This window comes from Ambystoma mexicanum, chromosome 6q (assembly GCF_040938575.1).
Source record: "Ambystoma mexicanum isolate Mex_15411 chromosome 6q, UKY_AmexF1_1, whole genome shotgun sequence".
Lineage (NCBI taxonomy): Eukaryota > Metazoa > Chordata > Amphibia > Caudata > Ambystomatidae > Ambystoma > Ambystoma mexicanum.
In genome coordinates, this window is record NC_090937.1 from 1,628,993,369 (window position 1) to 1,629,009,691 (window position 16,323).

Below are 16,323 nucleotides of genomic sequence, written 5' to 3' on the forward strand. Positions count from 1 at the left end.
CCTCCCCGACAAAGCCCTGACGAAGGCCTGACAAAGGCCTATTCGCCTTGCCCTGACGGGCCTTGGTCCCAGCAGGCCACCGAGCACAGCACCTCAGCCTATTAGAGTGAGGTTTCAGGATCTCTCTCATCCTGTAAACCAACATACTGAAGAAGGTGAAACGTGTGGCTGCGCTCCTCACATGCTGAAGCAGCAGCAGCCCTTTCCCTGAAGCAAAGTTCCTTCATTCCTCCCTCCCATAACCCTTAGTAGGGGATTTATGGTAATTGAGTTGAGTTTCCAAACTGGCCCTTCCTTCCTTCCTTCCCATATCTGCCAGCTCGAGAAGGCTTGTTTTGTTGCACCTGGGAAGTAAAGTATCTATTTGCGAGAGAGAGAGAATGAGAGAGAGAGACAGAGAGAGAGAGACAGAGAGAGAAGGGGAAGGGGTGTTGGCAGTTAGGGTGTGAGCTAGAGAAATGAGGCCTGTCTGCAAAAGGCCATGGGATGGGAGTGCGTGGTTGCAGGTTGTTTGGCTTTGTAAGGCCTACTGCCCGCTTCACTCGAAAATGGGTCTAGGGTTGTCGGTTTGTAGGCTGTAAAAGCCCAGAAAAGCTTTTGTTCTCCAACCAGCAGAGTGGCGCAGCGGAAGCGTGCTGGGCCCATAACCCAGAGGTCGATGGATCGAAACCATCCTCTGCTAACTTTTTTCAAATTATGTTTTTGTGTCATGGCATTAGGGCACAAAGAGCTGTAAGTGCCTGGATGCAATGTCATTCCTTGAACTTGCTGCCTCGTTCCACTCTTGCGCTAAATAGGAGAGGGTCCCAGCCCAGCCAACAAAATGCACTGTTCAATCAAACCAAACTTAAAACCAAGCTCCTTTTTTAAGGGGTCCCGGGGAAATGTTGGGCTGACCGGCAAGACCTCATGATGCGAACTGCTTCTGCGTCAAACGCAAGCTTTTTTCATTCCCAGCCAATGACTTATTCTTATTTCTAAGGGCCGCTCCATCAGATAGCCCAGACAGGCAGGCGTTGGTGGTATAGTGGTGAGCATAGCTGCCTTCCAAGCAGTTGACCCGGGTTCGATTCCCGGCCAACGCAGATCAAATCTTTAAATTGTTCAAAATGCATTTTTTGGAAATCAGACTCATGCTGAAAGCAAAGCTGACACACTTTTCGTGAAAATCAAAACCCCATCCAGGAAAGGTTCTTGCATCCTAGTTTCTGCAACTGTCTATCGATGAGGGGATTGAAGCGAGCAGGGCTCCTGGCCCCTCCCCGACAAAGCCCTGACGAAGGCCTGACAAAGGCCTATTCGCCTTGCCCTGACGGGCCTTGGTCCCAGCAGGCCACCGAGCACAGCACCTCAGCCTATTAGAGTGAGGTTTCAGGATCTCTCTCATCCTGTAAACCAACATACTGAAGAAGGTGAAACGTGTGGCTGCGCTCCTCACATGCTGAAGCAGCAGCAGCCCTTTCCCTGAAGCAAAGTTCCTTCATTCCTCCCTCCCATAACCCTTAGCAGGGGATTTATGGTAATTGAGTTGAGTTTCCAAACTGGCCCTTCCTTCCTTCCTTCCCATATCTGCCAGCTCGAGAAGGCTTGTTTTGTTGCACCTGGGAAGTAAAGTATCTATTTGCGAGAGAGAGAGAATGAGAGAGAGAGACAGAGAGAGAGAGACAGAGAGAGAAGGGGAAGGGGTGTTGGCAGTTAGGGTGTGAGCTAGAGAAATGAGGCCTGTCTGCAAAAGGCCATGGGATGGGAGTGCGTGGTTGCAGGTTGTTTGGCTTTGTAAGGCCTACTGCCCGCTTCACTCGAAACTGGGTCTAGGGTTGTCGGTTTGTAGGCTGTAAAAGCCCAGAAAAGCTCTTGTTCTCCAACCAGCAGAGTGGCGCAGCGGAAGCGTGCTGGGCCCATAACCCAGAGGTCGATGGATCGAAACCATCCTCTGCTAACTTTTTTCAAATTATGTTTTTGTGTCATGGCATTAGGGCACAAAGAGCTGTAAGTGCCTGGATGCAATGTCATTCCTTGAACTTGCTGCCTCGTTCCACTCTTGCGCTAAATAGGAGAGGGTCCCAGCCCAGCCAACAAAATGTACTGTTCAATCAAACCAAACTTAAAACCAAGCTCCTTTTTTAAGGGGTCCCGGGGAAATGTTGGGCTGACCGGCAAGACCTCATGATGCGAACTGCTTCTGCGTCAAACGCAAGCTTTTTTCATTCCCAGCCAATGACTTATTCTTATTTCTAAGGGCCGCTCCATCAGATAGCCCAGACAGGCAGGCGTTGGTGGTATAGTGGTGAGCATAGCTGCCTTCCAAGCAGTTGACCCGGGTTCGATTCCCGGCCAACGCAGATCAAATCTTTAAATTGTTCAAAATGCATTTTTTGGAAATCAGACTCATGCTGAAAGCAAAGCTGACACACTTTTCGTGAAAATCAAAACCCCATCCAGGAAAGGTTCTTGCATCCTAGTTTCTGCAACTGTCTATCGGTGAGGGGATTGAAGCGAGCAGGGCTCCTGGCCCCTCCCCGACAAAGCCCTGACGAAGGCCTGACAAAGGCCTATTCGCCTTGCCCTGACGGGCCTTGGTCCCAGCAGGCCACCGAGCACAGCACCTCAGCCTATTAGAGTGAGGTTTCAGGATCTCTCTCATCCTGTAAACCAACATACTGAAGAAGGTGAAACGTGTGGCTGCGCTCCTCACATGCTGAAGCAGCAGCAGCCCTTTCCCTGAAGCAAAGTTCCTTCATTCCTCCCTCCCATAACCCTTAGCAGGGGATTTATGGTAATTGAGTTGAGTTTCCAAACTGGCCCTTCCTTCCTTCCTTCCCATATCTGCCAGCTCGAGAAGGCTTGTTTTGTTGCACCTGGGAAGTAAAGTATCTATTTGCGAGAGAGAGAGAATGAGAGAGAGAGACAGAGAGAGAGAGACAGAGAGAGAAGGGGAAGGGGTGTTGGCAGTTAGGGTGTGAGCTAGAGAAATGAGGCCTGTCTGCAAAAGGCCATGGGATGGGAGTGCGTGGTTGCAGGTTGTTTGGCTTTGTAAGGCCTACTGCCCGCTTCACTCGAAACTGGGTCTAGGGTTGTCGGTTTGTAGGCTGTAAAAGCCCAGAAAAGCTCTTGTTCTCCAACCAGCAGAGTGGCGCAGCGGAAGCGTGCTGGGCCCATAACCCAGAGGTCGATGGATCGAAACCATCCTCTGCTAACTTTTTTCAAATTATGTTTTTGTGTCATGGCATTAGGGCACAAAGAGCTGTAAGTGCCTGGATGCAATGTCATTCCTTGAACTTGCTGCCTCGTTCCACTCTTGCGCTAAATAGGAGAGGGTCCCAGCCCAGCCAACAAAATGTACTGTTCAATCAAACCAAACTTAAAACCAAGCTCCTTTTTTAAGGGGTCCCGGGGAAATGTTGGGCTGACCGGCAAGACCTCATGATGCGAACTGCTTCTGCGTCAAACGCAAGCTTTTTTCATTCCCAGCCAATGACTTATTCTTATTTCTAAGGGCCGCTCCATCAGATAGCCCAGACAGGCAGGCGTTGGTGGTATAGTGGTGAGCATAGCTGCCTTCCAAGCAGTTGACCCGGGTTCGATTCCCGGCCAACGCAGATCAAATCTTTAAATTGTTCAAAATGCATATTTTGGAAATCAGACTCATGCTGAAAGCAAAGCTGACACACTTTTCGTGAAAATCAAAACCCCATCCAGGAAAGGTTCTTGCATCCTAGTTTCTGCAACTGTCTATCGGTGAGGGGATTGAAGCGAGCAGGGCTCCTGGCCCCTCCCCGACAAAGCCCTGACGAAGGCCTGACAAAGGCCTATTCGCCTTGCCCTGACGGGCCTTGGTCCCAGCAGGCCACCGAGCACAGCACCTCAGCCTATTAGAGTGAGGTTTCAGGATCTCTCTCATCCTGTAAACCAACATACTGAAGAAGGTGAAACGTGTGGCTGCGCTCCTCACATGCTGAAGCAGCAGCAGCCCTTTCCCTGAAGCAAAGTTCCTTCATTCCTCCCTCCCAAAACCCTTAGCAGGGGATTTATGGTAATTGAGTTGAGTTTCCAAACTGGCCCTTCCTTCCTTCCTTCCCATATCTGCCAGCTCGAGAAGGCTTGTTTTGTTGCACCTGGGAAGTAAAGTATCTATTTGCGAGAGAGAGAGAATGAGAGAGAGAGACAGAGAGAGAGAGACAGACAGAGAAGGGGAAGGGGTGTTGGCAGTTAGGGTGTGAGCTAGAGAAATGAGGCCTGTCTGCAAAAGGCCATGGGATGGGAGTGCGTGGTTGCAGGTTGTTTGGCTTTGTAAGGCCTACTGCCCGCTTCACTCGAAACTGGGTCTAGGGTTGTCGGTTTGTAGGCTGTAAAAGCCCAGATAAGCTTTTGTTCTCCAACCAGCAGAGTGGCGCAGCGGAAGCGTGCTGGGCCCATAACCCAGAGGTCGATGGATCGAAACCATCCTCTGCTAACTTTTTTCAAATTATGTTTTTGTGTCATGGCATTAGGGCACAAAGAGCTGTAAGTGCCTGGATGCAATGTCATTCCTTGAACTTGCTGCCTCGTTCCACTCTTGCGCTAAATAGGAGAGGGTCCCAGCCCAGCCAACAAAATGCACTGTTCAATCAAACCAAACTTAAAACCAAGCTCCTTTTTTAAGGGGTCCCGGGGAAATGTTGGGCTGACCGGCAAGACCTCATGATGCGAACTGCTTCTGCGTCAAACGCAAGCTTTTTTCATTCCCAGCCAATGACTTATTCTTATTTCTAAGGGCCGCTCCATCAGATAGCCCAGACAGGCAGGCGTTGGTGGTATAGTGGTGAGCATAGCTGCCTTCCAAGCAGTTGACCCGGGTTCGATTCCCGGCCAACGCAGATCAAATCTTTAAATTGTTCAAAATGCATTTTTTGGAAATCAGACTCATGCTGAAAGCAAAGCTGACACACTTTTCGTGAAAATCAAAACCCCATCCAGGAAAGGTTCTTGCATCCTAGTTTCTGCAACTGTCTATCGGTGAGGGGATTGAAGCGAGCAGGGCTCCTGGCCCCTCCCCGACAAAGCCCTGACGAAGGCCTGACAAAGGCCTATTCGCCTTGCCCTGACGGGCCTTGGTCCCAGCAGGCCACCGAGCACAGCACCTCAGCCTATTAGAGTGAGGTTTCAGGATCTCTCTCATCCTGTAAACCAACATACTGAAGAAGGTGAAACGTGTGGCTGCGCTCCTCACATGCTGAAGCAGCAGCAGCCCTTTCCCTGAAGCAAAGTTCCTTCATTCCTCCCTCCCATAACCCTTAGCAGGGGATTTATGGTAATTGAGTTGAGTTTCCAAACTGGCCCTTCCTTCCTTCCTTCCCATATCTGCCAGCTCGAGAAGGCTTGTTTTGTTGCACCTGGGAAGTAAAGTATCTATTTGCGAGAGAGAGAGAATGAGAGAGAGAGACAGAGAGAGAGAGACAGAGAGAGAAGGGGAAGGGGTGTTGGCAGTTAGGGTGTGAGCTAGAGAAATGAGGCCTGTCTGCAAAAGGCCATGGGATGGGAGTGCGTGGTTGCAGGTTGTTTGGCTTTGTAAGGCCTACTGCCCGCTTCACTCGAAACTGGGTCTAGGGTTGTCGGTTTGTAGGCTGTAAAAGCCCAGAAAAGCTCTTGTTCTCCAACCAGCAGAGTGGCGCAGCGGAAGCGTGCTGGGCCCATAACCCAGAGGTCGATGGATCGAAACCATCCTCTGCTAACTTTTTTCAAATTATGTTTTTGTGTCATGGCATTAGGGCACAAAGAGCTGTAAGTGCCTGGATGCAATGTCATTCCTTGAACTTGCTGCCTCGTTCCACTCTTGCGCTAAATAGGAGAGGGTCCCAGCCCAGCCAACAAAATGTACTGTTCAATCAAACCAAACTTAAAACCAAGCTCCTTTTTTAAGGGGTCCCGGGGAAATGTTGGGCTGACCGGCAAGACCTCATGATGCGAACTGCTTCTGCGTCAAACGCAAGCTTTTTTCATTCCCAGCCAATGACTTATTCTTATTTCTAAGGGCCGCTCCATCAGATAGCCCAGACAGGCAGGCGTTGGTGGTATAGTGGTGAGCATCGCTGCCTTCCAAGCAGTTGACCCGGGTTCGATTCCCGGCCAACGCAGATCAAATCTTTAAATTGTTCAAAATGCATTTTTTGGAAATCAGACTCATGCTGAAAGCAAAGCTGACACACTTTTCGTGAAAATCAAAACCCCATCCAGGAAAGGTTCTTGCATCCTAGTTTCTGCAACTGTCTATCGGTGAGGGGATTGAAGCGAGCAGGGCTCCTGGCCCCTCCCCGACAAAGCCCTGACGAAGGCCTGACAAAGGCCTATTCGCCTTGCCCTGACGGGCCTTGGTCCCAGCAGGCCACCGAGCACAGCACCTCAGCCTATTAGAGTGAGGTTTCAGGATCTCTCTCATCCTGTAAACCAACATACTGAAGAAGGTGAAACGTGTGGCTGCGCTCCTCACATGCTGAAGCAGCAGCAGCCCTTTCCCTGAAGCAAAGTTCCTTCATTCCTCCCTCCCATAACCCTTAGCAGGGGATTTATGGTAATTGAGTTGAGTTTCCAAACTGGCCCTTCCTTCCTTCCTTCCCATATCTGCCAGCTCGAGAAGGCTTGTTTTGTTGCACCTGGGAAGTAAAGTATCTATTTGCGAGAGAGAGAGAATGAGAGAGAGAGACAGAGAGAGAGAGACAGAGAGAGAAGGGGAAGGGGTGTTGGCAGTTAGGGTGTGAGCTAGAGAAATGAGGCCTGTCTGCAAAAGGCCATGGGATGGGAGTGCGTGGTTGCAGGTTGTTTGGCTTTGTAAGGCCTACTGCCCGCTTCACTCGAAACTGGGTCTAGGGTTGTCGGTTTGTAGGCTGTAAAAGCCCAGAAAAGCTCTTGTTCTCCAACCAGCAGAGTGGCGCAGCGGAAGCGTGCTGGGCCCATAACCCAGAGGTCGATGGATCGAAACCATCCTCTGCTAACTTTTTTCAAATTATGTTTTTGTGTCATGGCATTAGGGCACAAAGAGCTGTAAGTGCCTGGATGCAATGTCATTCCTTGAACTTGCTGCCTCGTTCCACTCTTGCGCTAAATAGGAGAGGGTCCCAGCCCAGCCAACAAAATGTACTGTTCAATCAAACCAAACTTAAAACCAAGCTCCTTTTTTAAGGGGTCCCGGGGAAATGTTGGGCTGACCGGCAAGACCTCATGATGCGAACTGCTTCTGCGTCAAACGCAAGCTTTTTTCATTCCCAGCCAATGACTTATTCTTATTTCTAAGGGGCGCTCCATCAGATAGCCCAGACAGGCAGGCGTTGGTGGTATAGTGGTGAGCATAGCTGCCTTCCAAGCAGTTGACCCGGGTTCGATTCCCGGCCAACGCAGATCAAATCTTTAAATTGTTCAAAATGCATTTTTTGGAAATCAGACTCATGCTGAAAGCAAAGCTGACACACTTTTCGTGAAAATCAAAACCCCATCCAGGAAAGGTTCTTGCATCCTAGTTTCTGCAACTGTCTATCGGTGAGGGGATTGAAGCGAGCAGGGCTCCTGGCCCCTCCCCGACAAAGCCCTGACGAAGGCCTGACAAAGGCCTATTCGCCTTGCCCTGACGGGCCTTGGTCCCAGCAGGCCACCGAGCACAGCACCTCAGCCTATTAGAGTGAGGTTTCAGGATCTCTCTCATCCTGTAAACCAACATACTGAAGAAGGTGAAACGTGTGGCTGCGCTCCTCACATGCTGAAGCAGCAGCAGCCCTTTCCCTGAAGCAAAGTTCCTTCATTCCTCCCTCCCATAACCCTTAGCAGGGGATTTATGGTAATTGAGTTGAGTTTCCAAACTGGCCCTTCCTTCCTTCCTTCCCATATCTGCCAGCTCGAGAAGGCTTGTTTTGTTGCACCTGGGAAGTAAAGTATCTATTTGCGAGAGAGAGAGAATGAGAGAGAGAGACAGAGAGAGAGAGACAGAGAGAGAAGGGGAAGGGGTGTTGGCAGTTAGGGTGTGAGCTAGAGAAATGAGGCCTGTCTGCAAAAGGCCATGGGATGGGAGTGCGTGGTTGCAGGTTGTTTGGCTTTGTAAGGCCTACTGCCCGCTTCACTCGAAAATGGGTCTAGGGTTGTCGGTTTGTAGGCTGTAAAAGCCCAGAAAAGCTTTTGTTCTCCAACCAGCAGAGTGGCGCAGCGGAAGCGTGCTGGGCCCATAACCCAGAGGTCGATGGATCGAAACCATCCTCTGCTAACTTTTTTCAAATTATGTTTTTGTGTCATGGCATTAGGGCACAAAGAGCTGTAAGTGCCTGGATGCAATGTCATTCCTTGAACTTGCTGCCTCGTTCCACTCTTGCGCTAAATAGGAGAGGGTCCCAGCCCAGCCAACAAAATGCACTGTTCAATCAAACCAAACTTAAAACCAAGCTCCTTTTTTAAGGGGTCCCGGGGAAATGTTGGGCTGACCGGCAAGACCTCATGATGCGAACTGCTTCTGCGTCAAACGCAAGCTTTTTTCATTCCCAGCCAATGACTTATTCTTATTTCTAAGGGCCGCTCCATCAGATAGCCCAGACAGGCAGGCGTTGGTGGTGTAGTGGTGAGCATAGCTGCCTTCCAAACAGTTGACCCGGGTTCGATTCCCGGCCAACGCAGATCAAATCTTTAAATTGTTCAAAATGCATTTTTTGGAAATCAGACTCATGCTGAAAGCAAAGCTGACACACTTTTCGTGAAAATCAAAACCCCATCCAGGAAAGGTTCTTGCATCCTAGTTTCTGCAACTGTCTATCGGTGAGGGGCTCCTGGCCCCTCCCCGACAAAGCCCTGACGAAGGCCTGACAAAGGCCTATTCGCCTTGCCCTGACGGGCCTTGGTCCCAGCAGGCCACCGAGCACAGCACCTCAGCCTATTAGAGTGAGGTTTCAGGATCTCTCTCATCCTGTAAACCAACATACTGAAGAAGGTGAAACGTGTGGCTGCGCTCCTCACATGCTGAAGCAGCAGCAGCCCTTTCCCTGAAGCAAAGTTCCTTCATTCCTCCCTCCCATAACCCTTAGCAGGGGATTTATGGTAATTGAGTTGAGTTTCCAAACTGGCCCTTCCTTCCTTCCTTCCCATATCTGCCAGCTCGAGAAGGCTTGTTTTGTTGCACCTGGGAAGTAAAGTATCTATTTGCGAGAGAGAGAGAATGAGAGAGAGAGACAGAGAGAGAGAGACAGAGAGAGAAGGGGAAGGGGTGTTGGCAGTTAGGGTGTGAGCTAGAGAAATGAGGCCTGTCTGCAAAAGGCCATGGGATGGGAGTGCGTGGTTGCAGGTTGTTTGGCTTTGTAAGGCCTACTGCCCGCTTCACTCGAAACTGGGTCTAGGGTTGTCGGTTTGTAGGCTGTAAAAGCCCAGAAAAGCTCTTGTTCTCCAACCAGCAGAGTGGCGCAGCGGAAGCGTGCTGGGCCCATAACCCAGAGGTCGATGGATCGAAACCATCCTCTGCTAACTTTTTTCAAATTATGTTTTTGTGTCATGGCATTAGGGCACAAAGAGCTGTAAGTGCCTGGATGCAATGTCATTCCTTGAACTTGCTGCCTCGTTCCACTCTTGCGCTAAATAGGAGAGGGTCCCAGCCCAGCCAACAAAATGTACTGTTCAATCAAACCAAACTTAAAACCAAGCTCCTTTTTTAAGGGGTCCCGGGGAAATGTTGGGCTGACCGGCAAGACCTCATGATGCGAACTGCTTCTGCGTCAAACGCAAGCTTTTTTCATTCCCAGCCAATGACTTATTCTTATTTCTAAGGGCCGCTCCATCAGATAGCCCAGAAAGGCAGGCGTTGGTGGTATAGTGGTGAGCATAGCTGCCTTCCAAGCAGTTGACCCGGGTTTGATTCCCGGCCAACGCAGATCAAATCTTTAAATTGTTCAAAATGCATTTTTTGGAAATCAGACTCATGCTGAAAGCAAAGCTGACACACTTTTCGTGAAAATCAAAACCCCATCCAGGAAAGGTTCTTGCATCCTAGTTTCTGCAACTGTCTATCGGTGAGGGGATTGAAGCGAGCAGGGCTCCTGGCCCCTCCCCGACAAAGCCCTGACGAAGGCCTGACAAAGGCCTATTCGCCTTGCCCTGACGGGCCTTGGTCCCAGCAGGCCACCGAGCACAGCACCTCAGCCTATTAGAGTGAGGTTTCAGGATCTCTCTCATCCTGTAAACCAACATACTGAAGAAGGTGAAACGTGTGGCTGCGCTCCTCACATGCTGAAGCAGCAGCAGCCCTTTCCCTGAAGCAAAGTTCCTTCATTCCTCCCTCCCATAACCCTTAGCAGGGGATTTATGGTAATTGAGTTGAGTTTCCAAACTGGCCCTTCCTTCCTTCCTTCCCATATCTGCCAGCTCGAGAAGGCTTGTTTTGTTGCACCTGGGAAGTAAAGTATCTATTTGCGAGAGAGAGAGAATGAGAGAGAGAGACAGAGAGAGAGAGACAGAGAGAGAAGGGGAAGGGGTGTTGGCAGTTAGGGTGTGAGCTAGAGAAATGAGGCCTGTCTGCAAAAGGCCATGGGATGGGAGTGCGTGGTTGCAGGTTGTTTGGCTTTGTAAGGCCTACTGCCCGCTTCACTCGAAACTGGGTCTAGGGTTGTCGGTTTGTAGGCTGTAAAAGCCCAGAAAAGCTCTTGTTCTCCAACCAGCAGAGTGGCGCAGCGGAAGCGTGCTGGGCCCATAACCCAGAGGTCGATGGATCGAAACCATCCTCTGCTAACTTTTTTCAAATTATGTTTTTGTGTCATGGCATTAGGGCACAAAGAGCTGTAAGTGCCTGGATGCAATGTCATTCCTTGAACTTGCTGCCTCGTTCCACTCTTGCGCTAAATAGGAGAGGGTCCCAGCCCAGCCAACAAAATGTACTGTTCAATCAAACCAAACTTAAAACCAAGCTCCTTTTTTAAGGGGTCCCGGGGAAATGTTGGGCTGACCGGCAAGACCTCATGATGCGAACTGCTTCTGCGTCAAACGCAAGCTTTTTTCATTCCCAGCCAATGACTTATTCTTATTTCTAAGGGCCGCTCCATCAGATAGCCCAGACAGGCAGGCGTTGGTGGTATAGTGGTGAGCATAGCTGCCTTCCAAGCAGTTGACCCGGGTTCGATTCCCGGCCAACGCAGATCAAATCTTTAAATTGTTCAAAATGCATTTTTTGGAAATCAGACTCATGCTGAAAGCAAAGCTGACACACTTTTCGTGAAAATCAAAACCCCATCCAGGAAAGGTTCTTGCATCCTAGTTTCTGCAACTGTCTATCGGTGAGGGGATTGAAGCGAGCAGGGCTCCTGGCCCCTCCCCGACAAAGCCCTGACGAAGGCCTGACAAAGGCCTATTCGCCTTGCCCTGACGGGCCTTGGTCCCAGCAGGCCACCGAGCACAGCACCTCAGCCTATTAGAGTGAGGTTTCAGGATCTCTCTCATCCTGTAAACCAACATACTGAAGAAGGTGAAACGTGTGGCTGCGCTCCTCACATGCTGAAGCAGCAGCAGCCCTTTCCCTGAAGCAAAGTTCCTTCATTCCTCCCTCCCATAACCCTTAGCAGGGGATTTATGGTAATTGAGTTGAGTTTCCAAACTGGCCCTTCCTTCCTTCCTTCCCATATCTGCCAGCTCGAGAAGGCTTGTTTTGTTGCACCTGGGAAGTAAAGTATCTATTTGCGAGAGAGAGAGAATGAGAGAGAGAGACAGAGAGAGAGAGACAGAGAGAGAAGGGGAAGGGGTGTTGGCAGTTAGGGTGTGAGCTAGAGAAATGAGGCCTGTCTGCAAAAGGCCATGGGATGGGAGTGCGTGGTTGCAGGTTGTTTGGCTTTGTAAGGCCTACTGCCCGCTTCACTCGAAAATGGGTCTAGGGTTGTCGGTTTGTAGGCTGTAAAAGCCCAGAAAAGCTTTTGTTTTCCAACCAGCAGAGTGGCGCAGCGGAAGCGTGCTGGGCCCATAACCCAGAGGTCGATGGATCGAAACCATCCTCTGCTAACTTTTTTCAAATTATGTTTTTGTGTCATGGCATTAGGGCACAAAGAGCTGTAAGTGCCTGGATGCAATGTCATTCCTTGAACTTGCTGCCTCGTTCCACTCTTGCGCTAAATAGGAGAGGGTCCCAGCCCAGCCAACAAAATGCACTGTTCAATCAAACCAAACTTAAAACCAAGCTCCTTTTTTAAGGGGTCCCGGGGAAATGTTGGGCTGACCGGCAAGACCTCATGATGCGAACTGCTTCTGCGTCAAACGCAAGCTTTTTTCATTCCCAGCCAATGACTTATTCTTATTTCTAAGGGCCGCTCCATCAGATAGCCCAGACAGGCAGGCGTTGGTGGTGTAGTGGTGAGCATAGCTGCCTTCCAAACAGTTGACCCGGGTTCGATTCCCGGCCAACGCAGATCAAATCTTTAAATTGTTCAAAATGCATTTTTTGGAAATCAGACTCATGCTGAAAGCAAAGCTGACACACTTTTCGTGAAAATCAAAACCCCATCCAGGAAAGGTTCTTGCATCCTAGTTTCTGCAACTGTCTATCGGTGAGGGGCTCCTGGCCCCTCCCCGACAAAGCCCTGACGAAGGCCTGACAAAGGCCTATTCGCCTTGCCCTGACGGGCCTTGGTCCCAGCAGGCCACCGAGCACAGCACCTCAGCCTATTAGAGTGAGGTTTCAGGATCTCTCTCATCCTGTAAACCAACATACTGAAGAAGGTGAAACGTGTGGCTGCGCTCCTCACATGCTGAAGCAGCAGCAGCCCTTTCCCTGAAGCAAAGTTCCTTCATTCCTCCCTCCCATAACCCTTAGCAGGGGATTTATGGTAATTGAGTTGAGTTTCCAAACTGGCCCTTCCTTCCTTCCTTCCCATATCTGCCAGCTCGAGAAGGCTTGTTTTGTTGCACCTGGGAAGTAAAGTATCTATTTGCGAGAGAGAGAGAATGAGAGAGAGAGACAGAGAGAGAGAGACAGAGAGAGAAGGGGAAGGGGTGTTGGCAGTTAGGGTGTGAGCTAGAGAAATGAGGCCTGTCTGCAAAAGGCCATGGGATGGGAGTGCGTGGTTGCAGGTTGTTTGGCTTTGTAAGGCCTACTGCCCGCTTCACTCGAAACTGGGTCTAGGGTTGTCGGTTTGTAGGCTGTAAAAGCCCAGAAAAGCTCTTGTTCTCCAACCAGCAGAGTGGCGCAGCGGAAGCGTGCTGGGCCCATAACCCAGAGGTCGATGGATCGAAACCATCCTCTGCTAACTTTTTTCAAATTATGTTTTTGTGTCATGGCATTAGGGCACAAAGAGCTGTAAGTGCCTGGATGCAATGTCATTCCTTGAACTTGCTGCCTCGTTCCACTCTTGCGCTAAATAGGAGAGGGTCCCAGCCCAGCCAACAAAATGTACTGTTCAATCAAACCAAACTTAAAACCAAGCTCCTTTTTTAAGGGGTCCCGGGGAAATGTTGGGCTGACCGGCAAGACCTCATGATGCGAACTGCTTCTGCGTCAAACGCAAGCTTTTTTCATTCCCAGCCAATGACTTATTCTTATTTCTAAGGGCCGCTCCATCAGATAGCCCAGACAGGCAGGCGTTGGTGGTATAGTGGTGAGCATAGCTGCCTTCCAAGCAGTTGACCCGGGTTTGATTCCCGGCCAACGCAGATCAAATCTTTAAATTGTTCAAAATGCATTTTTTGGAAATCAGACTCATGCTGAAAGCAAAGCTGACACACTTTTCGTGAAAATCAAAACCCCATCCAGGAAAGGTTCTTGCATCCTAGTTTCTGCAACTGTCTATCGGTGAGGGGATTGAAGCGAGCAGGGCTCCTGGCCCCTCCCCGACAAAGCCCTGACGAAGGCCTGACAAAGGCCTATTCGCCTTGCCCTGACGGGCCTTGGTCCCAGCAGGCCACCGAGCACAGCACCTCAGCCTATTAGAGTGAGGTTTCAGGATCTCTCTCATCCTGTAAACCAACATACTGAAGAAGGTGAAACGTGTGGCTGCGCTCCTCACATGCTGAAGCAGCAGCAGCCCTTTCCCTGAAGCAAAGTTCCTTCATTCCTCCCTCCCATAACCCTTAGCAGGGGATTTATGGTAATTGAGTTGAGTTTCCAAACTGGCCCTTCCTTCCTTCCTTCCCATATCTGCCAGCTCGAGAAGGCTTGTTTTGTTGCACCTGGGAAGTAAAGTATCTATTTGCGAGAGAGAGAGAATGAGAGAGAGAGACAGAGAGAGAGAGACAGAGAGAGAAGGGGAAGGGGTGTTGGCAGTTAGGGTGTGAGCTAGAGAAATGAGGCCTGTCTGCAAAAGGCCATGGGATGGGAGTGCGTGGTTGCAGGTTGTTTGGCTTTGTAAGGCCTACTGCCCGCTTCACTCGAAAATGGGTCTAGGGTTGTCGGTTTGTAGGCTGTAAAAGCCCAGAAAAGCTTTTGTTCTCCAACCAGCAGAGTGGCGCAGCGGAAGCGTGCTGGGCCCATAACCCAGAGGTCGATGGATCGAAACCATCCTCTGCTAACTTTTTTCAAATTATGTTTTTGTGTCATGGCATTAGGGCACAAAGAGCTGTAAGTGCCTGGATGCAATGTCATTCCTTGAACTTGCTGCCTCGTTCCACTCTTGCGCTAAATAGGAGAGGGTCCCAGCCCAGCCAACAAAATGCACTGTTCAATCAAACCAAACTTAAAACCAAGCTCCTTTTTTAAGGGGTCCCGGGGAAATGTTGGGCTGACCGGCAAGACCTCATGATGCGAACTGCTTCTGCGTCAAACGCAAGCTTTTTTCATTCCCAGCCAATGACTTATTCTTATTTCTAAGGGCCGCTCCATCAGATAGCCCAGACAGGCAGGCGTTGGTGGTGTAGTGGTGAGCATAGCTGCCTTCCAAACAGTTGACCCGGGTTCGATTCCCGGCCAACGCAGATCAAATCTTTAAATTGTTCAAAATGCATTTTTTGGAAATCAGACTCATGCTGAAAGCAAAGCTGACACACTTTTCGTGAAAATCAAAACCCCATCCAGGAAAGGTTCTTGCATCCTAGTTTCTGCAACTGTCTATCGGTGAGGGGCTCCTGGCCCCTCCCCGACAAAGCCCTGACGAAGGCCTGACAAAGGCCTATTCGCCTTGCCCTGACGGGCCTTGGTCCCAGCAGGCCACCGAGCACAGCACCTCAGCCTATTAGAGTGAGGTTTCAGGATCTCTCTCATCCTGTAAACCAACATACTGAAGAAGGTGAAACGTGTGGCTGCGCTCCTCACATGCTGAAGCAGCAGCAGCCCTTTCCCTGAAGCAAAGTTCCTTCATTCCTCCCTCCCATAACCCTTAGCAGGGGATTTATGGTAATTGAGTTGAGTTTCCAAACTGGCCCTTCCTTCCTTCCTTCCCATATCTGCCAGCTCGAGAAGGCTTGTTTTGTTGCACCTGGGAAGTAAAGTATCTATTTGCGAGAGAGAGAGAATGAGAGAGAGAGACAGAGAGAGAGAGACAGAGAGAGAAGGGGAAGGGGTGTTGGCAGTTAGGGTGTGAGCTAGAGAAATGAGGCCTGTCTGCAAAAGGCCATGGGATGGGAGTGCGTGGTTGCAGGTTGTTTGGCTTTGTAAGGCCTACTGCCCGCTTCACTCGAAACTGGGTCTAGGGTTGTCGGTTTGTAGGCTGTAAAAGCCCAGAAAAGCTCTTGTTCTCCAACCAGCAGAGTGGCGCAGCGGAAGCGTGCTGGGCCCATAACCCAGAGGTCGATGGATCGAAACCATCCTCTGCTAACTTTTTTCAAATTATGTTTTTGTGTCATGGCATTAGGGCACAAAGAGCTGTAAGTGCCTGGATGCAATGTCATTCCTTGAACTTGCTGCCTCGTTCCACTCTTGCGCTAAATAGGAGAGGGTCCCAGCCCAGCCAACAAAATGTACTGTTCAATCAAACCAAACTTAAAACCAAGCTCCTTTTTTAAGGGGTCCCGGGGAAATGTTGGGCTGACCGGCAAGACCTCATGATGCGAACTGCTTCTGCGTCAAACGCAAGCTTTTTTCATTCCCAGCCAATGACTTATTCTTATTTCTAAGGGGCGCTCCATCAGATAGCCCAGACAGGCAGGTGTTGGTGGTATAGTGGTGAGCATAGCTGCCTTCCAAGCAGTTGACCCGGGTTCGATTCCCGGCCAACGCAGATCAAATCTTTAAATTGTTCAAAATGCATTTTTTGGAAATCAGACTCATGCTGAAAGCAAAGCTGACACACTTTTCGTGAAAATCAAAACCCCATCCAGGAAAGGTTCTTGCATCCTAGTTTCTGCAACTGTCTATCGGTGAGGGGATTGAAGCGAGCAGGGCTCCTGGCCCCTCCCCGACAAAGCCCTGACGAAGGCCTG

The 16,323-nt window shown here is 50.1% G+C and overlaps 6 non-coding genes across 6 annotated transcripts; all 6 read left to right on the top strand.

Annotated features, from left to right (window-relative positions):
- Window positions 1–1,013: 1,013 nt before the first annotated feature.
- TRNAG-UCC (transfer RNA glycine (anticodon UCC)) lies at window positions 1,014–1,085 on the top strand. Its single transcript has one exon. It is a non-coding gene; the product is annotated as a tRNA-Gly (tRNA).
- A 1,185-nt stretch (window positions 1,086–2,270) lies between these two features.
- TRNAG-UCC (transfer RNA glycine (anticodon UCC)) lies at window positions 2,271–2,342 on the top strand. The gene has a single exon. It is a non-coding gene; the product is annotated as a tRNA-Gly (tRNA).
- Window positions 2,343–3,527: 1,185 nt separating this feature from the next.
- Window positions 3,528–3,599, top strand: TRNAG-UCC (transfer RNA glycine (anticodon UCC)). The gene has a single exon. It is a non-coding gene; the product is annotated as a tRNA-Gly (tRNA).
- Window positions 3,600–4,784: 1,185 nt separating this feature from the next.
- Window positions 4,785–4,856, top strand: TRNAG-UCC (transfer RNA glycine (anticodon UCC)). Its single transcript has one exon. It is a non-coding gene; the product is annotated as a tRNA-Gly (tRNA).
- A 2,442-nt stretch (window positions 4,857–7,298) lies between these two features.
- On the top strand, window positions 7,299–7,370 carry TRNAG-UCC (transfer RNA glycine (anticodon UCC)). Its single transcript has one exon. It is a non-coding gene; the product is annotated as a tRNA-Gly (tRNA).
- Window positions 7,371–11,053: 3,683 nt separating this feature from the next.
- TRNAG-UCC (transfer RNA glycine (anticodon UCC)) lies at window positions 11,054–11,125 on the top strand. Its single transcript has one exon. It is a non-coding gene; the product is annotated as a tRNA-Gly (tRNA).
- The last annotated feature ends 5,198 nt before the right edge of the window (window positions 11,126–16,323 follow it).